This window comes from Brachyhypopomus gauderio, chromosome 8 (genome assembly GCF_052324685.1).
Source record: "Brachyhypopomus gauderio isolate BG-103 chromosome 8, BGAUD_0.2, whole genome shotgun sequence".
In the NCBI taxonomy this organism is placed as follows: Eukaryota; Metazoa; Chordata; class Actinopteri; order Gymnotiformes; family Hypopomidae; genus Brachyhypopomus; species Brachyhypopomus gauderio.
In genome coordinates this window covers 10,335,769-10,359,915 of record NC_135218.1, presented here as the reverse complement: position 1 = coordinate 10,359,915, position 24,147 = coordinate 10,335,769, and the positions used below count along the sequence as shown (strand labels likewise).

At 44.5% G+C, this 24,147-nt stretch overlaps 1 protein-coding gene across 3 annotated transcripts in view; it reads left to right on the top strand.

Annotated features, from left to right (window-relative positions):
• dlgap4b (discs, large (Drosophila) homolog-associated protein 4b) overlaps positions 1–24,147 on the top strand; it is a 101,621-nt gene that overhangs the window by 30,535 nt on the left and 46,939 nt on the right. For all 3 annotated transcript variants that reach the window (XM_077014321.1, XM_077014319.1, XM_077014322.1), the window contains exon 2: positions 1,266–1,319. The gene's annotated coding sequence lies outside the window, so the exon portion shown is untranslated. The remainder of the gene's footprint in view (positions 1–1,265; positions 1,320–24,147) is intronic.

The following is a 24,147-nucleotide window of genomic DNA, read 5'->3' as shown; positions in this document are numbered from 1 at the left end:
TCCTTTATTGTTTACATTATGTGCTGAAAATCTTTGTTTAAATAAGGAACACTGTGTGAAGTGAAGTGACGTGGTGATCAAAACGTCCTTCTCTCTCAAATTCCCTGCTCAATTTTCACTCTTTCTGCCTGAATGTGGTCCTTTAGGGCCAGTAATAATATAGTGCGTCTTGGTCTGTTTCACATGTTCAAGTGATTTTTATGTGGCGTCTTCTACCTTCTACGAAGACTTCAACTCACTATGACCTGTTTTAATGGTGTTCAGAACCAAAATGACATTGTAATGAGAAGCAAAAGTGAAGTAGGCGCATATGCTGAGAAGAGCGAGTTTTATTGAGGGCATGTCTGCAATCAGGGTCGTTTTCACAGTCCAGGGTCGTCTTCACAGTCCAGGGTCATTTTAACAGTCCAGGGTTATAGAGCCCACACAGAGAGAGGCAGAATACATGGCAAACAGAATACAAAACACGATAACTAGAAACAAACTGAAAACACGATACAAAGTACGTGACGCAGACTAGAATAACGACACAAGAACGCTGGCTTAGAACGTACACAGGGCTTGCACAACAACCATACCAGGGCGGGGCCAAAGATGACAGACACCTCGTATCTGGCATTATCTCACATGTCATCTCACATATCAATATTGTTTTATAATAATCACTGATTACTAGAAAATGATGAATCTGATTTCAGTTTACGTTTAATTGGCTGGTGTCCTCCATATTCAACCATAACACAGAGTGCTGCATAGTGTCAGCAGAGAATGGAGAAAAGTTGCTTTATGGAACTTTATGTGATAACTACAGTGTCTATTTAATTAGGCTGACATTAGCACTGACTCTTTAAATGATTTGGTGTTTAAAATATAAATGGCCCAATGCCAAAGAGTCTCACTATGGAAATGATCATAATCTGAGGTGTAAGCACCTAAGCCTTATCGCAGGAATGTTTCAAACACAGTCCTTCATCCTTATGTTAATTAAATCTCTAGGTATTGAGTTGTCAGTTCATACAGCAATTACTTCCTGTGTTGTTCTGCTTTAGAAGATCCCAACTTTAAATGAGATTTTCTGATTCTTTTAGCAGTTCCTCCATGGCATGGTCAAGTTCTCCAGGAAAAAAGCCTGAATAGTCTAAAAGGGGATTCTCTCTGTAGCGTGAATTATGCAGTAATTTCAGTCAACAGCAGCAACAGATGCTGGCATTAATATTTAGTTAGTGCTGTGGTTATAATGAGGATGTTCTTGTGTGTTTTTGCAGGATCTTCCTCTCCACGGCCTGATTTTGAAGATCGCTGGGCTGTGTTTAACTAAGGTACGTGTTCCTTTTTAGTTCTGCTGAAGGGCGTTTGGCAAGCACACAGTAGCATTTATCTTACCCCTTTCGAACATCCCTGACTCCCTGACATTGAAAAGGACAGAGGGATGTTAGAGGCTGGGTCGTACAGCAGCTGGTGATGGGGGATTTCTCCAGGAGGCTGGATTCACCATGTGAACATGTCCCAGTGGTGGGTCAGGGCCGACTGTCCTTGAGTGACCTACGTTTTTAGATGAGGGTTTGGGGTGAGTGGGTTAGCCCACTCCTGAAATAAATAGAAACTAATGGAGTGAAACTGCTGTAGGATTCAGTACATATGAGGTTCATTTGAGAAAACACTAATAATTTGTCACATCAACTGTATATCTTCACAGTAGCCAAATTTTGCTCGAGGTACCTCATACTTTATTGAGAAATGCTGTTTTTTTCCTGTAGGTCTCTTTAAGATAAGATTGTTTACTCAAGTCTGATGTGTTCCCTCACAATTTATCTTATCTCCCTCCTCCCAGCACAGAGGGATGATCGAGGATGTTATTTACTGGATGTTCAGCACTTGAGTGGCCAGGAGCCAGCGAGCTCACTACGGCCTGTCACTTCGAGCACTATTGATCTGTGCTGATGCTCACTCTAATGAACTTATGACCTTTTACAAACGAAGGTCACTTTTACAGTGTGTAAAACTGTAGTATTTGTGGCAGGCACAGTGAAGAGACCAACATAGAGAAATGTCAGTCATCATCAATCCTTTTAGCCTTTGAGAAAGCATTGGGAAGAGCATTGGTGCATCGTACACTGACACCAAGTGTGACAGTCGCTCCAGCAGACGAACACTTCTTCTGCTTTCGCTTCCATTTAGATCATTCAGAAAAGGTGGAAGGTGGGCTTTTCCTAGGACTGCACTCTTCTGCACAGAGATCTTGGTTGTTCCTGGTATCTACTGAAGATATTCTCCCCGTTTGCAGGGAGAGAGTTAGCCCCTAGTATTCCAATTACCATGGGTGCTACTGTTGCTTTAATCTTCCCCTTTTTTCTAGCATTGAACCCTCTCATTATTTCTCAAGCTTTTTGTGTTGATGTTCGTGATGTTGCTGTGTTACTATCAGCTAGGATTACTACACCTATCACTTCAGCCGTCTTCTGCTGTTTGCTCATCACAACGATGTCCAGTTGGTTGGCCATATGGAGAGAAGTTAGCCAGCTGTCAGAGCTGCAGAAAGGCTTGGTGAAGGTGATCAAGCTACCAGAGAGGTACAACAAGCTGTCTGTACCCGAGGCCTTTGTGACTGCCAAGCAAAGATTAACAGCTCTGGCTAACTGCCTGCGGAGATACACAAGACAAGTAAAAGCCATGAGGGTAAACACAATATTCTCTTATGAGCCATCCAAAGTGACAGGGTAATAGCATGCGGACAGACCTACCAGAGCTGGAAACTGAACAAAATTGGAAACCTGTATGGTAGAAGGAGGCATTGCATATCAACAATGCCCAGTGGTTGTTGGACCTGAGAGCATACTGCAGTAACTTCCCTGAACAGGATCCAGTACCCATCATGCTGGAGGGCAACCAAAAAGGGCTCCCAAGCATGAAGAATGAGACCGCTCCAGGTACTGACGTGGTCATTGCTGATGAGCCTCAGGAAAATTACCCTAGACCAATAGTACAAGGATGCCCTGTCCCTGTTGCTTCTGCGTAGGTCTGAACTCCACCTTCCACCTCCACCCATTGAAATCATCTCTAAGATAGAATAGAGCAACTATCAGTGACCTTCTCTACATGAAAGACATCGAGCTGTATGCCAGAAGTGAATGAGACATTAACTCGCCAATCCACCTCACCGGGATATATAGCAAAGACATCAGAATGTCAGAATCAGAGTGACTGGATAAATGTGATCGGATATTTGCAAGGAGGAGGAAGGTAGATAAAATCGAGGGGATCATATTACCAGAAGGTAACATAATAAAATGTTCAAGGCAGCTACAAGAAAATTGAAACCCCACAGGTGAACGGGATCTACAAGATGCCACAAGGAAAACAACAACAGCCAAATACATACGAAGGGAGAAGCAAACCCTGAGAAATCAGATGAATGGGAAGAACAAGATCCAGGCTATCAAACCTGTGCTCTACCAGTCATCAGATACCCCGCTGGCATCATAAGCTGACCAAAGAAGGAGATAGGAGCCACTAGCATCAAGGAAAATTCTCACAATGCACGGAGGGTTTAATCCCAAATCCAGTGCTCTGAAACGGTACACTAGACGGAAGGAGGGGGGCTGAGGACTAGTGAGCATCAGAGATCCTGGAGTATGGCAGGAAGATGGCCCCAAGTGGAGAAGTGCTTAGTGAGTATCTCTGACAGTAGAAACCCGAGGTGGATGGGGACGAGGAGGAACAGGAACCATGATGGGAGGATAAACCTTTGCACAGTATGTACAACCGACAAATAGTGGAAGTGGTTGATATGGAAAAATCCTACTAATGGCTGGTAAAGGCCGAGTCGAAAGACAGCACAGAGGCACTAATCATGGCAGCTCAGACCACAAGATCAATAGAGGCTGGGATCTACCACACCAGGCGGGACCCCAGATGCAGGCTGTGCAAAGATGCCCCTGAGACAATCCAGCACATAACATCAGGATGCAAAATGCTAGCAGGCAGAGCAAACATGGAACACCACAACAAAGTAGCTCGCATAGTACACAGAAACATCTGTACCGAGTACGGGCTGAGAACCTCTGAGGTCAAAATGGGTCACACCCCCAAATGTGGCTGACAATGACTGAGCTAAGATCCTGTGGGACTTCAAGATACACACTGACAAAATGGGATTGGCTAACTGGACATTGTAGTGATGGGCAGACAGCAGAAGAGGAATGTAGTGGCAGATAGCAATCCCACGTGATAGCAACATCAGAAACAAGGAACACGAAAAAGCTAGAGAAATTCCAAGACCTGAGAGAAGAACTAGGCAATAGTGGTTCTAATGGCAATCAAAGCACTAGGTGCTGAGACCCTCACACTTGGAGACTTGCTCTAGTATATTCTGGGAATATCAGATATCTCTGTCCAGAAGAGTACAGTCCATGGACCCTTAAGCTCCCAGACCTCTGGTACCCAGGTTTGAATGAAAAAGACTACAAATATGCAAATACATATAAAAGTATGCATGTACAGTAAAAAATAAGAACAAACATGTTAAGTTGCATTACAGCTGCATATATATATGTATCATTTGATACATTGATCATTTCAGTCATCTTATTTACAATTATATCAAAGAGGCACTTATAAATTAGACAAACATAACATAATATTTATGATGGAATAACCACAAATGTCTTTACTGTGCTCACATCATTATCAGTTTTATTCAACCCCCTAGTGACATTATTTTTTAGTACTTAGTACAACATCCTTTTCCAGTTATGACAGCTTTCAAGCGTGAAGCATAGCTTGACACAAGTGTCTTGCAGCGACCTATGGGTATCTTAGCCCATTCTTCATGGGCAAAAGCCTCCAGTTCAGTCACATTCTTAGGCTTGCGCACTGCAACTGCCTTCTTTAGGTCCCACCAGAGGTTCTCAATTGGATTTAAGTCTGGTGATTGCGATGGCCACTCTAGAATGTTCCAGCCTTTCATGTTCAACCATGCTCAAGTGGACTTGGATGTGTGCTTCGGATCATTGTCCTGTTGGAAGGTCCAACGTCTCCCAAGCCGCAGGTTTGTGACTGACTCCATCACATTTTCCTCCAAGATCTCCTGGTACTGAAGGGAATTCATGGTACCCTGCACACGTTGAAGCTTTCCTGTACCATTAGAAGCAAAACAGCCCCAAAGCATAATTGACCCCCCGCCATGCTTCACAGTAGGCAAGGTGTTCTTTTGTTCATAAGCCTGGTTCTTCCTTCTCCAAACATAGCCCTGGTCCATTGTCCCAAACAGTTCTAATTTAGTTTCATCTGACCACAGTACACTGTTCCAAAACCTTTGTGGCTTGTCCACATGACTTTTGGCATACTGCAGTCGACTTTTCTTGTTCTTTGGAGTCAGCAAGGGGGTGCGTCTGGGCGTTCTGGCATGGAGGTCTTCGTTATGCAGTGCGCGCCTTATTGTCTGAGCTGAAACTTCAGTGCCCACATCTGACAGGTCTTTTTTCAGTTCCTTAGCAGTCACGCGGGGATTTTTCTCCACATTACGCTTCAGGTAGCGCACAGCAGTCGCGGTCAGGATCTTCTTTCTGCCACGACCAGGTAACGTTTCCACTGTGCCCTTTAACTTGAACTTGCGAATGATACTTCCGATAGTGTCTCTTGGAATATTTAACAACTTCGCAATCTTTTTATATCCATTGCCATTCTTGTGAAGAGCAATAACCTCTTCTCTTGTCTTCTGGGACCATTCTCTTGCCTTCACCATGCTTGGAAACACACCAGTAGATGTTTAGAAGGAGCTGAGTATCACAGTCCTTTTAAATCTGCCTAATTGGTGCTTATCATGCTTGATTGCTGCTCGTTGACATCCACAGATGTTTTCAATACCTGATGGAAAACACTGGAATGAACCTCTGTTCTTAGGAGTGGTAGTCGTAAAGGGGTTGAATAATTGTGTCAATGAAGAAATCACAAAAAGGCCATTTAATACTTTATGAAAAAAAAATTGATGCTATCTTAGTTGCATTTAGTTCTTTAACAAGTCCTTGTAAGATTTCATTATGAACACAATTACAAATGTGCACTGAATTCCATAAAACCCTTCGCAGCATTGGGGGTTGAATAAATTTGATCACAACTGTATATATATATATATATATATATATATATATATATATATATATATATATATATATATATATATATATATATATATATATGTATATATATATATATATATAAAATATCTTATATATATTGTAAGCCAAGATATGAAGGCCTTGATCCAGCATGTCCATTTTTTTTTATAGTTTCACACTGTGTTCGCACATGTGCAGAAACAACCACACACACTGAGGGAGGTCTGTGTGAGCATTGCAATAACATGTTCTAATCTGTAGGAGCTTACTGAAGACAAATTCCAACCTAAGCTTTTATCTCTCCCTTTCTCTCTAACACTACAAACACACGCACATAAAGTCAATACTGTAAAGAATGAAAGCAGAGTACTTTACAGAGGTTACTTTACAATGAAATATTTGCATTGCAATAGGTCATAGTGCAAATTGGTGGGGGGTTGGGCAACGTTTTCCATTGTAAATATCGCTATTGCAGTATTTGCAGTTACAGGTAAGAAATTGTTTCAACATCTTTTGGAGGAGTAAAATTTTTAAGGAGTGTCAGACACCACCCCCCATTCCCCAATCCAATAGATTGTTGTATTTTCTGCTGCAGTTCATGTTAAGCAAACACATAGGTGTTCGGTTCAAAACATTTCTCTCATTGCATGCTGTATGTCATCTCCTGTGTTTCTTTTATGTGTTGTAGAGTGCAGCTGTTTGACTAAGATAACAGATAGCACGGCTGCACTGGGCCGGTGTTAGCCCATACGCCAGTGTACATGTTCTGGAGGCTTGGAAAGCCTTGATGAGTTGTGTAATACCTGCCATTAGGACAGAGTTAGGGGATAAAACCATTGATATACTGAGAAGCCAGAGGAACTGGACCCAGCAACCTCACTTCCAACCTTTTGGCTTTTGGGGAGAGGCATGGCCTATAGTTTTTTTATGACCTGATGTTCCTTATTGAACACTGTAAGGTCTCTCTTTGTCCTTTCTCTGTATCCTTCTTCCTTTCTCTATTTCTCACTATTCCTCTTCTCTCCCTCTCACACTCACACACTCACACACTCAACTGACGACAACAGGCTCAGTCAGTCTGACATAATAAGCCTGTGTCCAGTTCAAAAGCCCAGCCATTCTATAGGAATGCTTACAGCACTGGACACATAACCCTACCCTTTAATGCCTCGGTTTCCCAGGATTCCATTGTCCCAATCTTTTTTGCGCTACTTTTTCTTTTTTCTATAACATCCTCCATGTTTTATTTAGTTGTCACCTTCTGGCCATACACCTGCCGCTCCATGCTCTGCCTTCTGCAAGGCAACATCCCCAATATTTGCTTGGTCCAGTACATTGGAAAGGAACGTCATGAAAATGTCAACGTTTGTTCTATATTAATCTGAGTACAGTCAGGCAAGCTTGAGACTTGACGCCACTGAGGTGATGTAGATGCATTTCCCTGTTTCACTGCCAGCCCACAATGATTCATCCACAGTTGTTTGTTATTCTTCTTGGTCATGTGGTAAACCTGCCAATTTGGGGGCCTTTGAATGAGAAAGGAAGAATAAGGGAGGAATAATTCAGCCGATCAGGTGGAGTTGGGCATCATGGTGTCCAGCTTACTGTAGTTTGCACAGCCCAGCAGTGCAGCCTTGGTTTAAATGACATTAATAACATGTATTGGCAGGGAACTCACTGTGAATGCTTCTGTTGTTTGGTTTCATAAGTAGAAAAAATATGTATTTACTGTATATCTCATACATATTAGTGATATTCTTTTGAATGCACTGATATACATTGAATGCCAGGTAATATTTAATGTTAGCAAAGATGCCAGCAGAATAATTATGTCATAATATAATGATATTTGTTATCTACAACCAATGCAACTAAGAAGTGATTTCAGCACATTACCCCAGTGATCAGCAGCTTCACTGATCTTTGCAAATTAAATAACATTTTCATCCTCAAACGGAAAGAGAGAGAAAGATGGAAAGTGGTTTGTGTAAATATGATGTTTATGTTGGCTGGAGAGAGATGGTGTGTCTAAATATGATGTTTATGTTGGATGGAGCGAGATAGTTTGTGTAAATATGATGTTTTAGACAGAGAACTAAATTTACTTTACTTACTGAAAAGAAGTAGCACTAAACTAGCACTAAACAGTAGTAATTAAGTATACGGTAGTACTGAACTAAACAGTAGTACTGAACTTAACAGTAGTACTGAAGTATATGGTAGTACTGAAGTATATGTTAGTACTGAACTAAACAGTAGTACTAAAATATACAGTAGTACTGAACTACTATGCCCTAACGCCGGGGTGGCCAACCCATCAGAGATCAAGAGCCACTTTTTTTACTGTGTTACAGCAAAGATCCACATCATACACATGAGCACACTTGAACATCACCCATCCCTTCCTCTCTCTCTCTCTCTCTCTCGCTCTCTCTCTCTCTCTCTCTCGCTCTCTCTCTCTCTCTCTCTCTCTCTCTCTCTCTCTCCACTGCCTACTCTGTTAAAAAACTTCCTCTGTTCATCTTCATATTTTTGTTTTGCTGTGCATTTTTTCCCTGCCATTTTGAGAGTAAACCTGACACAAATTGTTTATTGAAATGATCTTGTCCTGACTGAGAATCGGTGTTTTCATCTCATGCACATGCGCGTTTGACGAAATTACCGGGGTGAACTCAAGCTAAGCAAACAGCACATTAAACAATCACAAACTTCAATATAAACATAAGGCGTGATGTGCTGCAGGACTCTGGCCCGGTTGGAGGAAGTGGGCCACGGCACGGCGAGGTTGCTCATGCATACGTGCTGAACACTACGATCTCTGTTTTGTACGCAACTGTTGTTTTCTAGGTAAAAAGTGGATAAACTCCATAATCAACACAAATGACCTGCGCTGACCTTTAGGAAGAAGAGAACAGACAGTGTCAGTAGTTTTGAAGCTCCCTCAGTCGTGTGCGGTGCCTTTGCTGCACCTCGTATGTGGTTTATCCCAAAACGTGTGACAGAAGCATCTCACCAACGAGACTCAAAGCAAAATCACTTCGCTAGGCTTGTAAACAAACCACGCACCACGAAGATGTAGCAGTCTGTCCCTCAGAGCTGATGAGGTAACCGGGCCACGGCACAGACCGTTTATGCAGGTAAGACCGGCTGGGGAGCCGCATGAAACCAGCAGGAAAGAGCCGCAGGTTGGCCACTCCTTCCCTAACGGGAACTGCTATACTGATTTACTGTTAACATTGCTGTTACAACAGGACAACTTTGTAATGACAACTCAGTCTTTGCTTTCTAGTTAACAAGTTAACGTTCCTTCTGCCTCACACTCCATGATAGACCCTTACACTCCATGACCCTGGACTGGATTAAGCAGTTTAGAATATGAGTCCATTTAGAATATGAATATGAAAGAATGAATCAGTGAATTTCCTTCTTTGAAATAGAAAATATTATCTAGATTTTGGCATACATGTCCTAGTAAGCATTGTATTTTGCCTGTTTGCACTGTACCAACCCCTTATTTCTTCTGATCTCAGTCATGTCCCTTATTCTCTGTCACCTTAGTCACACACATACACATATACACACACCATTATGATGGCTGCTGCAGCTAATTTAATTTGTGTGCTAATTAGTGCAGATGACCTCAATTAAAATAGAGATGACAGCATAGCATCCAGATAGAAAGTCACATTGTTGGTTCTGTCACACCGCTGGATATTTATAGATTCTGTTTTTCAGATTGATGCTGTCATCTTGTTATGTGGTGCTATGGATGTGTCTTTACCTGGCTCCATGCAAAATACTCCGAATGAGTGAGATCAGAGATACAAGAGAGCCTGACACCCCTAACCTTATTTTTTCCTTCCCCAAAAAGACGCATGACAGTGCACGACTGATCGCAAACACTGCCAGTGTCGGTGGAGGAGAGGCTGAAGTTCTCCTCAAGCTCAGCTGACATGGTGCAGACATTGCTGTCTGTGCTTCTCTTTAAAGAGTTGCATCTTTGTGAAGTAAAGTAACGTGTGGCATTCATCCACAGTTTTTAGGCTGTTTGTGCTTGTGAAACACAAATGCCGTCTACTGTACCATTACTCTGCATTAGGTATTATGGATTAACCAGCATAATGTCCCAGAACCCTTTTGTTCCACTGAGGGTTATGGGACATTCTTTTCAGTGCAGGTCTGAGAAGGTGAGCTTTAATGGCTCTGACAGGTCTGCTGTAATGCAAAGGTTCCAAAGTCCATTTTGACAAATGTCAACCCCTGCATGATATCCCGATTCTTATATAGCCCGTTAAAAACCTTGGGAACATATTCAAACACATACAAATATTTGTACAACAGTAAACTAAAGTATTATATTAAACATGCAGGAAATGTTCAATTTAGAATAAAAAAACAACCAAAGTAGCTCATTGGTCCTATATAAGAATGGTCAAGCACAATGTAATTAATGTGATAGGTTGGTGTCAAGGAAATTTCAACAACAGTAGGTTTATAATAAAAAAAAAAAAAAAAACTAAATATAACAGGCCAGCTTCATCGACAGTTGAACTTCATCAGACTTAATCAGAAGCACTCGTATTACACAAGAAGGGAGAGATTCTGGTGAAACTGGTAATTTACTGGATTTTAGAACATAAAACAAACTTTGTATGTATACATTGTTTGGCTAGAAGAGCAAGAATATACAGTGGTTCTCTTGGTTGTCATTTGTCTAATCCTCCGGTTTTGTAACATGTCGTTAGGATGAGTTCAATAAGCCATCAAACTCTCATAATGAAGAACCATATCTTAGTCTTTTAGTCAGCATTCACATCACTTGCCTTTGTTAAGTCAGATATGAGGCTAAAAAATGAACATGCAAAGACACAGTGACACTCTCACATGGACATACACACATACACACACACGCATAAACAAAGCATCTTGTCTGTGTAGAACTCCTCATGATTAACCTGCACTCACCCCCGATTCTCTGAGGATGAGCGGAAGTCTATTTCGTGCACACCCACACACACACACACACACAACATACAATCACACACAACACGCACACACACACATTCACAACCCTAGTCCTGTATATATAAGATCATTCACACGGTGCCCCAATGTCTCCACTTGTAACAGCTCTGCTGTTGTGTTAAGTAAGCAGGCTTTTGCTTTCTCCAGTTTGCTCATCATAACAGGAACATTAATAGATTGCTTTGCCGTACCGTTCTACATAGTTTGGCTGAACACCCCATGTCTCCCCCGGGGACAGGAAGCATGGGTGTGTAGGGCTTGGGTGGACGGGTGTGAGAGAGGGGAGTGTTCCGGTGTACTACAGGCTTGAAGCTTCAGAGAGCTCAGTAGACATCTGCACTCAGTTCATTCCCCATCTGCACTGCAGGAGGACAGAGAAGGCTTCAGGGGGCACACACACACACACACACACACACACACACACACACACACACACACACACACACACAAACACACACACACAAACACACACACACACACACAATCAGAGGTATGGTTAAATCAGAAAAGGGACTGTGACCTGCTCAATCTGTCTTAAAAGTGATTCTTACTTGTGCGAGCCCTGAGACCTCAGAATAATGAGCAGTCTCAGAGGCTGCATCCCCAGGCCTTCTAGCCAATGGCCATTCAGTGAATGTGCCATTATTGTAGCCTGTCTGCTTCCTCTGCTCAGTACTTACAGTGTCAGATTTTATAACTCCAGCCTGGTTTTAGTCTTAAAGCATCGTGCAATTTCTAAATTCTCAGAAATTACCATTTACAGTAAGCATTGATTTTTTGCACAGCATCACTATTTTAAAACGCTGTTTGATATTGCTTGCTTGCATAAGTTTTCCCCCAAAACAGCAACATAGTGTGTATACAAATTAAGACGAGAAAGGTGATATTAAAAAGTGACAGAACTAGATGGTCTTCTACAAACAATAGCTATATTGCTTAGCTTTTACATATTGCTTAAGATGGTAACCAGGCGGAGACCACTTTTTGTATTTCTGTATGGATGGGCCTTTTCCCTTCTAAACCACTTGAGTACTATGCTTCATAATTATTGATTAGTGTCAATTTATGTGCATCATAATTTCAGTCAGATATCTTCAAATCAAATTGATTACCATGTTTTATTTATGATTTGATGTAATGACTTTATATCTGTAATATAAATGACTTTATATCTGGGGGATTCAATAAATGTCATTTCTTAGAGAGATTGGCAACAACCAGAATTTTAATTAAATCAAAACAGTGTGAGAATAAATTACAGAAACAAATTACACAAATGAATAAACACAAACTAAAGATACTACCAAAAAAAAGATTCTACTTAAATATAAAATTAAAACAATACCATCAGTGATCAGTTTTTTCACTATTTATACAGTGAAAGGTATCTAAATGAGTATCAGCTTGAGTCTGGCTTGTGGATGTGCGCGAGTTTGCACGAGCATGCACGCATTACGCAAGAAGGAGGCGGGTTTTACTGCCTTGGTTATCCAATGAGGAGTAAAGAAAGTAAAACGGCACGAGGTTTGAACAGCAGAGCAGCGCGGCTGTTCAATGAGCTCAGCTGGCCTTGTTCTAGCTGCTCAGCTGAACAGAACAGCGCCGCGGGGGTTAAACTAACAATAGCCAGTCTTATGTGTGAGCCTTTAGAAGGCAGGATGTCACGTACCTCAGTTAGTAAAAAGAGAGAGATTGTCCGCAAACAGAAAAGATCATTCTCGGTGTGGACAAGTCTTGATTTTTCTATATAAAGATGGTCTGAACCAAAAGCACAAGTTGGTTACATTAAAGCAACGACATGTTGATGGTTTTATATATATATATATATATATATATATATATATATATATATATATATATATATATATATATATATATATATATATATACAGTTAGCAAAACTAACATATGAACATATGTTAGCCTAGTACGTTACGTCAGTAAACTAAGTACTTATGCAGTTCATGTCATTATCTCGTTCATATTACATTACCTCGTTTACAGTCAAAGTTAGATTGCTCAGCCAATCAGAGTACTCTCTTTCATGGCCGACAGCCAGAGCTGATTCAACATGCCCAATCGGCCAAAATCATGCTGACGAGGGACAGCCAGAGGCAACAGTGTGGAACACAGTCATGTTCGGTCAGCCGCGCCTTCCGAAGGCCTGACACCATTCAGCAGACCATAGTCAGGTCAGTGTGTCCCTCCGTCCAGGAATGAGAGTTTTGTCCACAGTTTCACTGAATGAAGCCTCTCTTTGAGCTCTAGAACAAAGTTCTGTTGATCAGAGGTATTTAAATGTGTGAGTGTGATGTACTGTTGAACACACCCCCTCTCTTTCTTTGATGGAGGCTATCGTAGTTCGGGTGGTGCTGTGGGTCAGCATAGTGCCTATATTTCCTTTTTCTAAACAGTGGTGCAGGAGGTGCTACTCTGTCACCCTTTCTGTCAGAGAGAACAGTAGCAGTTGCAGAATGCCTGTCCAAAGTGCTATTCAGTTGGATAATAAAGTAAAGCTTATTGAGATGTCACAAGATTTTTTGTCTGTTTTGTCTGTGTTTCATAAAGTGATTTTCTCAGTGTTTATGGTCCCTTGGTGATGGCATTTTTGAACTTTATTTTTATGTTCCCTCTGCTTCTCACAGGTGGGGAGAGTGTTTATTAGACCACCTGTCATGTCACACACACACACACACACACACACACAACCTGTCCTGTTTTTTCAATGTAGGTTCAGTGTAGAGTTGTCCTCACTGTGTCTGTGTCTTCAGTGTAGAGTTGTCCTCACTGTGTCTGATTAGGTTTTCAGACAAACAGTAAAACCCAACCTGACAGCTGTCTCTGACTCCCTCTCCGCTCAACCTCTCCATCACCCCTACACCTGTATACCCACCCCCACCTCCCCACACACACACACACACACCACCTTGCAGAGTCTCAAATCCACCACTCTCTAATTACACCGGCTTTCTATCAAGAAGAGTTAGAGTAGTTTACGAAAGTAGTTAAAAAGTGCATCGTGTATAAAAAGGCTCGACTTATACACTCATCATTAACTTCTTCTAAACATTCTTCTTAACTACTTCTAAACATTTATTAATTGAAAGCACTCTACAGTTCCATATACATAATCCATGATGCTGTGCAACATTAGTGCCAGTCATGCTCCAGTTCTTCATCAGTGGTCAATGTCTGACCTGTTTCTGTTAGCTTGATATTTTCGGAAGGCCAACGCAGTCCAGTGGTGCTTTCTAAGGGAAGCGCTGCAGTCGATAATTGCACAATTATAAAACGCATCAACAATATAGTTGTACCTAATAAAATGGCCTGTGAGTGTAATCAAGATAGGTGTGTTTAAGACAATGGTTAGTGTGGGTCTGTTGAATGATTTATTGTTATATCTATCCACCTCCCTGCCCCATTCTTTGGGAAGTGAGAGAATCTCATGAATGTTTTCATTGCAACCCTTCTGTTACCCCCAGAGCCAAGTGGTGATTGGGCAGAGCTAACCAAACAAACTGACCTACCTTTGCACTGTGGGAAAGATGATTGGATGGACTGAGCTACCTCTGCACTGTGGATGATGCTAATTGGATGTCCTGAGTTGTCTCTGCACTGTGGATGAAGCGTATTGAATGGGTCAAGTTACCTCTGCACTGTTGGTGGAGCTGTTTCGATGGGCCACCCCTCACTGTAGGTGGCTCTGATTGGACAGGTTGAGCCACCCTTCACTGTAGGAGGATCTGATTGGACAGGCTGAGCCACCCCTCACAAGGTGGAGCTGATTGGACAGGCTGAGGGCCCTCTGTGTGACGTGGATTGAGAATGAAGTGGTCTGAGTGGAGTGAGATTTATTAAGGGCAAATCCATAATTGGAATCATTCGAACGGTCCAGAGTCATTATGCCAATACATATGGTACCAGATGACATATTACAAAAACACAACAAAACACAAGTTACCAGAAAAAAACTAAACAAAACTAGAGAAAAAGAAACGATTAAAACAAAAGGGCAAAAAATAAATTGCCAAATTTACATTTTTTCCCACTTTTGACAGATGCAGTCAATCAACCAAGACATGTTTGGCATCCAAATATTCTTTAATTTGGAACACTAACTGCTAACAGCCCAAATAGTCTCCTGCTGTGGCTCCTGCTATGTGGGCGGAGCTGCCTCTGGAATGTGGGCGGAGCTGACCAGGAGGGCCGAGCTCTCTTTGCACTGTGGATGGGGCTACTTCTGCTGCAGTAACTGTAGTGGGTTGGTAAGCATCAGCTTCATGACTCACATCCCCACACTGTTTCCCAGTAGCTGCTTCAGTCTGAATATCTGTTGTGCTGCTTGTAAGTGAGGATGATAACACAGCTCTCGTCCTGGCCACAATTAGTGGAGTTTCCATCTGTCATCAGACAAGCGCCACTCAAACCTACAGAGTTAATGTGTGTACTTTCACACTGTATTCAAAGTCATTTTTATTCTTAGGTGAGTGAAACTGAAGGAACTTTGTGACTGCACTGAAATATACATTTAATGCAATTACATTTCAATTGCTTTTTTAAACGTTCTAGTAAAATATTCACAATTTTCATTTTGCTGTTATCATTACATTGTAACTGAAAAACAATCTAAGCTGTACACTGATTATTATTCCAAAATTCATTAAATTCAGTTCATCCTAGTTAGTTTCACAGTATCTTGATTGGGCTATTTTAATTCCCGATTGTTGCATTCATTATTGATATGTTGGAAACACAATACTGGGGAGGAGACGATGTCTGCTGGGTCGTTTTATCTCTATAATCTACAACAGCAACAGAACATACAGACAGGCCAAAACACAGACAGTACAGACAGCTAAAAACAAACAGTTTAGTCATTTTGACTAAACACTGGCTCTGATGAGATTTAGACTCAATTTATCAGGAGTGTGTGAAAAGGACATCTTGTACTTGAAACCAAAGATAATTCTAAAGCATCAGTTAAAAGCTTTTTACTACCTTCATGTGTTTATGTCTGGATTTTATGTCTCCCCAATAAGATTTTACATTTACATTTTAATTACCCGTCTCCACGCACCATATCAGTTCACACGGCGCATTAACAGTGTTCCAGATCATCAGCGGGACAGGAAGAGCTCCGTAGTGTGTCTCTGATTTCTCTGGTGTGTGTAGTTGATACGGTGTTTAGCAATCAAGGCGTGTGTATTGATTAGCACTAATTGCAGTCGAACCTCGTTGACTTTCATTGTCGTTTAGCAGCAGGTGGAAAAACATGCACTCAAAGAGCGGGAGGCATGGGCGGGTGGAGGCATGGGCGGGTGGAGGCGTGGGTGGAGGCATGGGTGGGTGGAGGCATGGGTGGAGGCATGGGTGGGTGGAGGCATGGTTGGGTGGAGGCGTGGGTGGAGGCATGGGTGGGTGGAGGCATGGGTGGGTGGAGGCGTGGGTGGGGTCATGGGCGGGTGGAGGCGTGGGTGGAGGCATGGGTGGGTGGAGGCGTGGGTGGGGGCATGGGCGGGTGGAGGCGTGGGTGGGGGCATGGGTGGGTGGAGGCATGGGTGGGTGGAGGCGTGGGTGGGGTCATGGGCGGGTGGAGGCGTGGGTGGAGGCATGGGTGGGTGGAGGCGTGGGTGGAGGCATGGGAGGCTTCTAATTTTCATACCAGCATACACTATTAAAATAATGAAGGCAGTATTGTGTTCGGCTTTCCATGGACATTTTAGAGGAGTTTGTTTTGAGTGTGTTTGTCGGGGCCCAGATCAGGGACCATGTAGTTTAAGAACACGTGACCCTCCACGTGACCCTCCACGTGAGTGCCTGCTAGTGTGCACCTCCTCTCTGCTCACGATTTCCTTCCTGGTGCCTGGAAGAGCGGGCCTGACCCAATCAGTTCACGCTGCCCATACTCCTGCAGAAAGAGGGAGAGGGTGACACGTTCAGTGCAACAGTGTGTTACACGCAGACCTTGCACACACAGCACTTAGAGAGTGCCCAGCCGTGACAGCAGGGGCTAACCTTTACCACATATCTGCCATGACTCACTCAACCTTAGGGGTCTAACATTTGGGTTTCAGAAAGGTAAATTGCATCAAAAAACAATTAAAAGGCCCATTGTGTCATTGATTTTAAATCTTGCTCAATTGTATCTGGATAATCAGTACTGTTTTTCTTCTCTGAATTTCTACACAGAACTTTACAGGCGAGTTTGTGTAGTTACTGAGGTGCCGCCTGAGATCAAAGCATTTAAATCATGCGTTTTTAAACAAAAATTTAGATTTTTTGACGGGTCACAGGTCAACTTGAAATTGTGTAAATATCATTGCTGCGTGTGGTACCTGAGCCCTCACGCTGACACGCACTGCCGTCTTTCGCATGTCATGCAGGTACGTGTGCACGCATGAGACACGGGAGGCTGTGAACGCACGAACAGGTCTGCACTGCTTTATCTTCTCTTCTTGGTGTCTCTGCTAAACCCACAATCAAAGTTATTATGCAACCCTGTCACAGGTTATACTGGGGTCAGTGGCCTAAGTGAAGTGAACAGCCTGACGGTTTCATTATATATATTATTTCAGCATGTAATTACATATAGAATATCTTTCCATCATTTATTCTTTCTCTCTCTTCCTTTTCCTAGCAGTGTGTGTGTGTGTGTGTGTGTATGCGCGTGCACAAGATGTTCTGTTCTTGAACACGAACCCCCGTCAGGTCCTTGCTCTGCTGTGCTGTACTGTGGTTATTAATGTGGCAGCCAATGTGGTACTTCGTCATGTTAATGCTGCATGTCCTGACTGCACAGACGAAGGTTGTTTGAGGGAGAGAGAAACGCACACTGACTACCCTTAAAATATACAATACACAGACCTATACTAAATATCATGACTTTGATCATTGGAATTCTCCTCTCTTGTTCACACACACACACACACACACACACACACACACACACTTTGGTCAGTCCCTCTTTTCAGGACGATTTGCTTTGGCTGGAAAAACAAGAATCACTGCTTGTCACGCCACTCTGAGAGCCAAGCTCCAAAGCACGTGGCCTTCAGCTGGTAACTCCCTCCTTCCTCTCGACCGCAGCCAATCAGCTGCTTCTGTGCATAAACTCCAGTCTCCATGAAGAGGCCCGGCAGTTGAACGCAGCCCGCTCAAAACTGTGTGCTCTCAAATCTCCAAACCCCACTAATTAAACCTGCAGAAGAGCCTTTGCCAGGTGTCACGGAGACGGATTCTTGGCCAACCAATGGCTCTTCCCATCGGTGTAGCCCCGCCTCTCAGCATTGCCCGTGGTTCAGCACGGCAGTAGCACCGCATGTCGCACAGATCATTTGCATCCAGTTTGCAGGTAAAATCCCAAGGGGACTAGCAGTTTGAGGACAAAGATGTTTTTATACTGTCTACCCAGCTGCAGGGGGGTGGCATTCATCAGGGAGGGTCCTGTCCTCTGTGAGGACATGCTCTACCTTGGCAAGCATCCTGGTCTATCCGCTGTACATTGTAATCATTGATAACTGGTGCCAAGCGCACAGTTGTCCCTCTATATCAAAAGTGGGATCAAATTGTTTGCTGCTGAAAAAATGTTAAATGTAAATCAGTAGGAAAGGAGAACTTTCAGACAGAGAGACAGATATGGTGTTTAGCCAGAACCTAACAATGTGTACGTTATCACTGATTTATGTAACTGTAGAATGTCCAAGTGTTATATTACCCTGAAGTGCTGGGGATTAATGTCCCAAGAGGCTTATCCTGGAAGTGTTTGCTGCGTGCAGCATACAGACGTGTTAAGTGCACTTTGTACAAAACCCAAGGGTTAAGGGTAGAGAGTGGCCACACTGTACAAGCAGCCATCGACCCTGAAGTGATAGTAGTGATAGTAATACTAACCCTCAGCATCGAGAATTAGTATCGCTCACAGAATCGAGCTACAGCCCTTTTCATGTCCATTAATATTCGATGAATGGCATTCCCCAAGGGCAAGTTGAAAGCACTTAATGAGATGGTCAGATTCACGGTCACTGTTGAGTAGAAGTTCACATGGTCAGGGCCAGTCAGTCTGTGGATATGCAGCTACCGCTCACAATAGGGGAGGTGGTAGAGGGTCGAGGACCAGGGTCAAGAACGCCAGCAAGCTGAGCAGAGCACTTCTTGTGATGAACCTTGTTGGAACCCTGCGTGGCTGGCGGTGGAATAACAAATGAATTGTTATTGAATATTGACTGAATATTGCAGTGATTCGCGTGTTTGTTTTCCTGATTAGTAATATACTATTTTTGGCTCAGTATCTGTGGTGCGGCAGCTAAAAGTACCTCTGCTGGAGCAAATTAGTTAACCTGCATTTCTGTCACGGTGACGGCTCCGGACCCTTCCCTGTGGGCGTGTCGTTACGTTGTCTGCGTGTCGTTAGGTCCATGTTTGTACTTCCGTGGGCGTGGGTCGTCTGTGAGCGTGTTCGTTTGTTACACCTGTGCCTTGTCTCGAGATCACGAGGGTGTGTGTTAGTCTGCTATATAATGTGCGTTCGCGCGATGTCTTGTGCTCGTCTTTGTCTTGGTTTGCACGTCGTGTGTGTGTTTGTGTTAATCGTACAAATAAAAGCAAGTAACGTTGGCTACTGCAGACTGGATCCGTGTCTCGTCCTTCCGCCCACTCCCAGCGTTACAGAAAGACGAGCCTACATCGAGACACCATGCCAGGCTACACTACCCGACCCAAGAGGGGCCAGCGCTCCAGCAAGCGGCATCACCGTGCTTCTTCCTCCCCCCCGCGCCGCGAGGTCACACCTACGCTGGAGCAGCTGACACAGGACCCGGTGTGTGCGTCCCTGCTGCGTCAGGCAGGGAAGCACCCCGTCCCTGAGAAGGCGGAGTTCCTCCGCCAGGAGGCGGCGCGGATTTGGGGAATGCGATACCCCTCTTCCTCCAGGGAGCCCTCACCCCTGCGGAGGGGCTCCGTCGGGCTCTGCGCTACGGAGAGGACCCCCGAGAGCGAGTTCGAGGAGGCGGACTCTCCGAGCGAGGAGGAGGAGGGAGAGGAGGAGACCTACCCTCCGTCGGTGTTCTCCGCCCCCACCATTGACTACGGTGGGGAAGAGGAGGAGGAAGAAGAGGAAGAGCGCTACCCTCCGTCCGTGTACTCGGGTGTCTCCGAGGGCACGGACAGCGATCCCGGCACTGAGGAGGAAGGCAGTCCGTCCCTATCTGAGCGTTCTGCCGGGACCGTCAAGGGGTGGAACCGCTCAGAGGGAGGCGCTTCCTCTTATCGCTCCGAGGGGAGCGCGATGGACTGCTCCCGGGGTGGCAGCCCGGAGCTGTCCATGAGCTGGAGCCAGGGCAGCGAGGCGGCGACCGAGATGGAGGTGGACGCGCCCGCTGTCGACTCCAGAGGGTGGTCGCGAGGCGAAGCAGGCGTATCGAATGGCCAGTCGGACGAGGAGTCAGCCCAGCGCGCGGCACCAGGCGCGTCAGCCCAGCGCGCTGCACCAGGCGCGTCAGCCCAACGCGCTGCACCAGGCGCGTCCGCTAACCATACTGCACCGGGAGGAGGCTTCGCGGCAAATGCGGGAGGGGTCCCGTTCGCTGCAGCGCCTGCAGCTCCCGTGCTCTCTCCTCTCATCGCCCTACTCATGGCGCGTAGCTTGGCGCCTGTTTCATGTCCGTCTGTCCCTGTTTTCGTGTTTGTTCCCGTATGTTTGCCTAATCCCCTTTTCCCGTTCGTGCCCATGTTTGTGCAAGTGCCTGTATGTGTATTCGTGACTGTACCGTTTTGTATGTCTAACGTGTTTTCCCCTGTCCTCCCAGGGAGGGTGTACTAGAGCCGTTCGTGGCGGTTCCCGCCTTCGGGGGTGACGGCTCTCAGAGGCTCAGGGTCCCTGAGGCTCCGGACCTGCCCGTTGGTGTTGGTTCGGGGCTTTCCAGCTGCGCGGGACGCTCCGGGAGTAGCGAGCCCCTGGCGGAGGGTTCTGTCACGGTGACGGCTCCGGACCCTTCCCTGTGGGCGTGTCGTTACGTTGTCTGTGTGTCGTTAGGTCCATGTTTGTACTTCCGTGGGCGTGGGTCGTCTGTGAGCGTGTTCGTTTGTTACACCTGTGCCTTGTCTCGAGATCACGAGGGTGTGTGTTAGTCTGCTATATAATGTGCGTTCGCGCGATGTCTTGTGCTCGTCTTTGTCTTGGTTTGCACGTTGTGTGTGTGTTTGTGTTAATCGTACAAATAAAAGCAAGTAACGTTGGCTACTGCAGACTGGATCCGTGTCTCGTCCTTCCGCCCACTCCCAGCGTTACAATTTCCATGTTCCTGTTTAATACTCACCCATGTTCCTGTTTCATACTCACCCATATTCCTGTTTCATACTCACACATGTTCTTGTTTCATACTCACCCATGTTCCTGTTTCATACTCACCCATGTTTCTGTTTCATACTCACCCATGTTCTTGTTTCATACTCACCCATGTTCCTGTTTCATACTCACACATGTTCTTGTTTCATACTCACCCATGTTCCTGTTTCATACTCACCCATGTTTCTGTTTCATACTCACCCATGTTCTTGTTTCATACTCACCCATGTTCCTGTTTCATACTCACACATGTTCTTGTTTCATACTCACCCATGTTCCTGTTTCATACTCACCCATGTTCTTGTTTCATACTCACCCATGTTCCTGTTTCATACTCACCCATGTTCCTGTTTCATACTCACTCATGTTCCTGTTACATACTCACTCATGTTCCTGTTTCATACTCACACATGTTCTTGTTTCATACTCACCCATGTTCCTGTTTCATACTCACCTATGTTCCTGTTTCATACTCACTCATGTTCCTGTTTCATACTCACTCATGTTCCTGTTTCATACTAACCCCTCTTCCTGTTTCGCACTCTGTTGTTCTTTCCTATATTCTTCAAGGATGTAGCTCATCCAGAGTTTTTTCCTTGGGGCACAACAGATGTACGTGCAGTTCTACGTTACTTCCTGGTACATGTACACAAGCCGTTTAGTGTTCTTGATTGTTTGGGATGTACTGGGAGCCTGAGGGAGAACAGAAACACTGTCATGAGTGTGCCCATCACTGGACTAAACCCATCCAAAACAGCACCAGACCCTCTGCCCCCTCTTCCCTCTGACTCTCGTCCTCAGCCAGGTGGGAGAGCTGCACGCATCAGCTCACACATACATGGAAATGATGGCGGAGTTCATCCTGCAGGATGCAGGAACAGACCAGGAAAGCAATTCTGGGTGAGCAGAGGATAAGGCCAGAACCCCCCTCTGCCCCAAAGTTCTTCTGATTTGGGCTAGCAGGCATGTTTAGCAAAATAACCATGGCAGAATAACATGTTTTCTAGCCTGCTGCATTCTCTGATGGATATGTATTCTAGTATCAACCTATCCAGATGTATAAGCTGATATACAGTAAGACTCCTCTATTGAGAAGTGCTTCTGACTTCATGGTTAAATAACCTGTGGTACTGATTGGAGGCTTTCTCACATACACACACACACCCACACACACACACACACCCACACACACACACACACACACACACACACACACACACACAATGAATCCTATGGTGAAGAATCTTATACAACTGGGATGTTTACACTGCCAGTTCCAGAGGCAGCGAGGGCGAACGCAGCCTGCAGTATTATGGAGATCCCCCCGGCAAGGCAGTACTAAGGCTGAGGGCTCACACCAGTGATCAGGGGGCTTGGAGGTGAGGACAAGCCACGGTGTCGCTCAGATGGCCCTTCCCCAGGAACGCGGCATGACGCACGTCTGTGCCGGGAGGGAGGGGGAGCTGGGGGAAAGGCAAACGTGTCAGCACCGGTGCCCAGTTCCCAATGGGGCTATGGTGTAATTCCAGGGACATTATCAGTGTGGAGAACCTTAGAGAGAATCATTTTAGATGAAAGTATTTGTGGAGGTTTGGTTTATCTGAAGAAAACGATTATCTACTAACAGGACCCTACCTGTTGGCCTCACCGAAACATCACTGTGTAAGACACAGACTTCAGTCAACAAACCCACAACCATTTACACCGCACCATATGTTGTTTGTTTTCCTGTGATTCTGCTGTATCATATCTGTATCTAATCTATATCCAAATGTATGCATCTGATAATGATCTGCCCTTTTATTTTACATTGCCTGCCCTTGCCGTGATTCTTAATGGTTTCTGGAAAAATAATTCATTATAGAGACTAATCATTTCTGCAGTAAATAGGAAGGTCTCTCTCAATGTTGCTCTTGCACTCTCTCTCTCTCTTTCTCTCTCTCTCTCTTCCCCTAATTGTCTATCTCTCACCGTCTCTCTTGTTCTCTCTCTCTCTCTCTCTCTCTCTCTCTCTCTCTCTCTCTTCCCATCTCTCTTGTGTTTCTTTAGGGAAACTAGGGCAGCAGAGAGCCCGGGGAGGAGCAGGATTAATGTGCTAATCCCATTCATGTACTATTCAAAAGGCAAAAGGTGCTCTTGACGGTAATCCACTGAGCAGAGCCCAGTCAACTAGCCATCGCCCGCACTATACTCCATCATCATCACATCCCACCACTGGCTAAATATCCAAGTGGGAGGAGCTTCATGCATGCTAAGAATCTGTGAGCTGTGAGAAGTTTTTACACTATTTTGGTATTATGAAGCATATTCCTGTGTGACCTACAGCTGAGCTGTTGATCACTGAGATCAAGTAGACGTTGTCACAACGTGCTAACACACAGGCAGATGTTCCATGCGTGCTTCAGGTTTAGAATCTTCTCCGTTGGCTGTGCCATTGAGGAAGAACACAGACGCATCTAGGCACACGTTCTGCCTTTGCAGATGTTCCATGGTGGTCCTGCCGCCTTGGTGAGTCTCCACACGTCCGTGTAGGTGGCCTGACAGCTGAAGGCGGTTCGGACTTCATTCTTCCCTCAGGTCTTTTCTCCACTATTAATTTTATGGAACAATAAACAGAAGGGATCAGATCTACAGGCGATCTGCCTGATCAACGTTGGCAGTAAT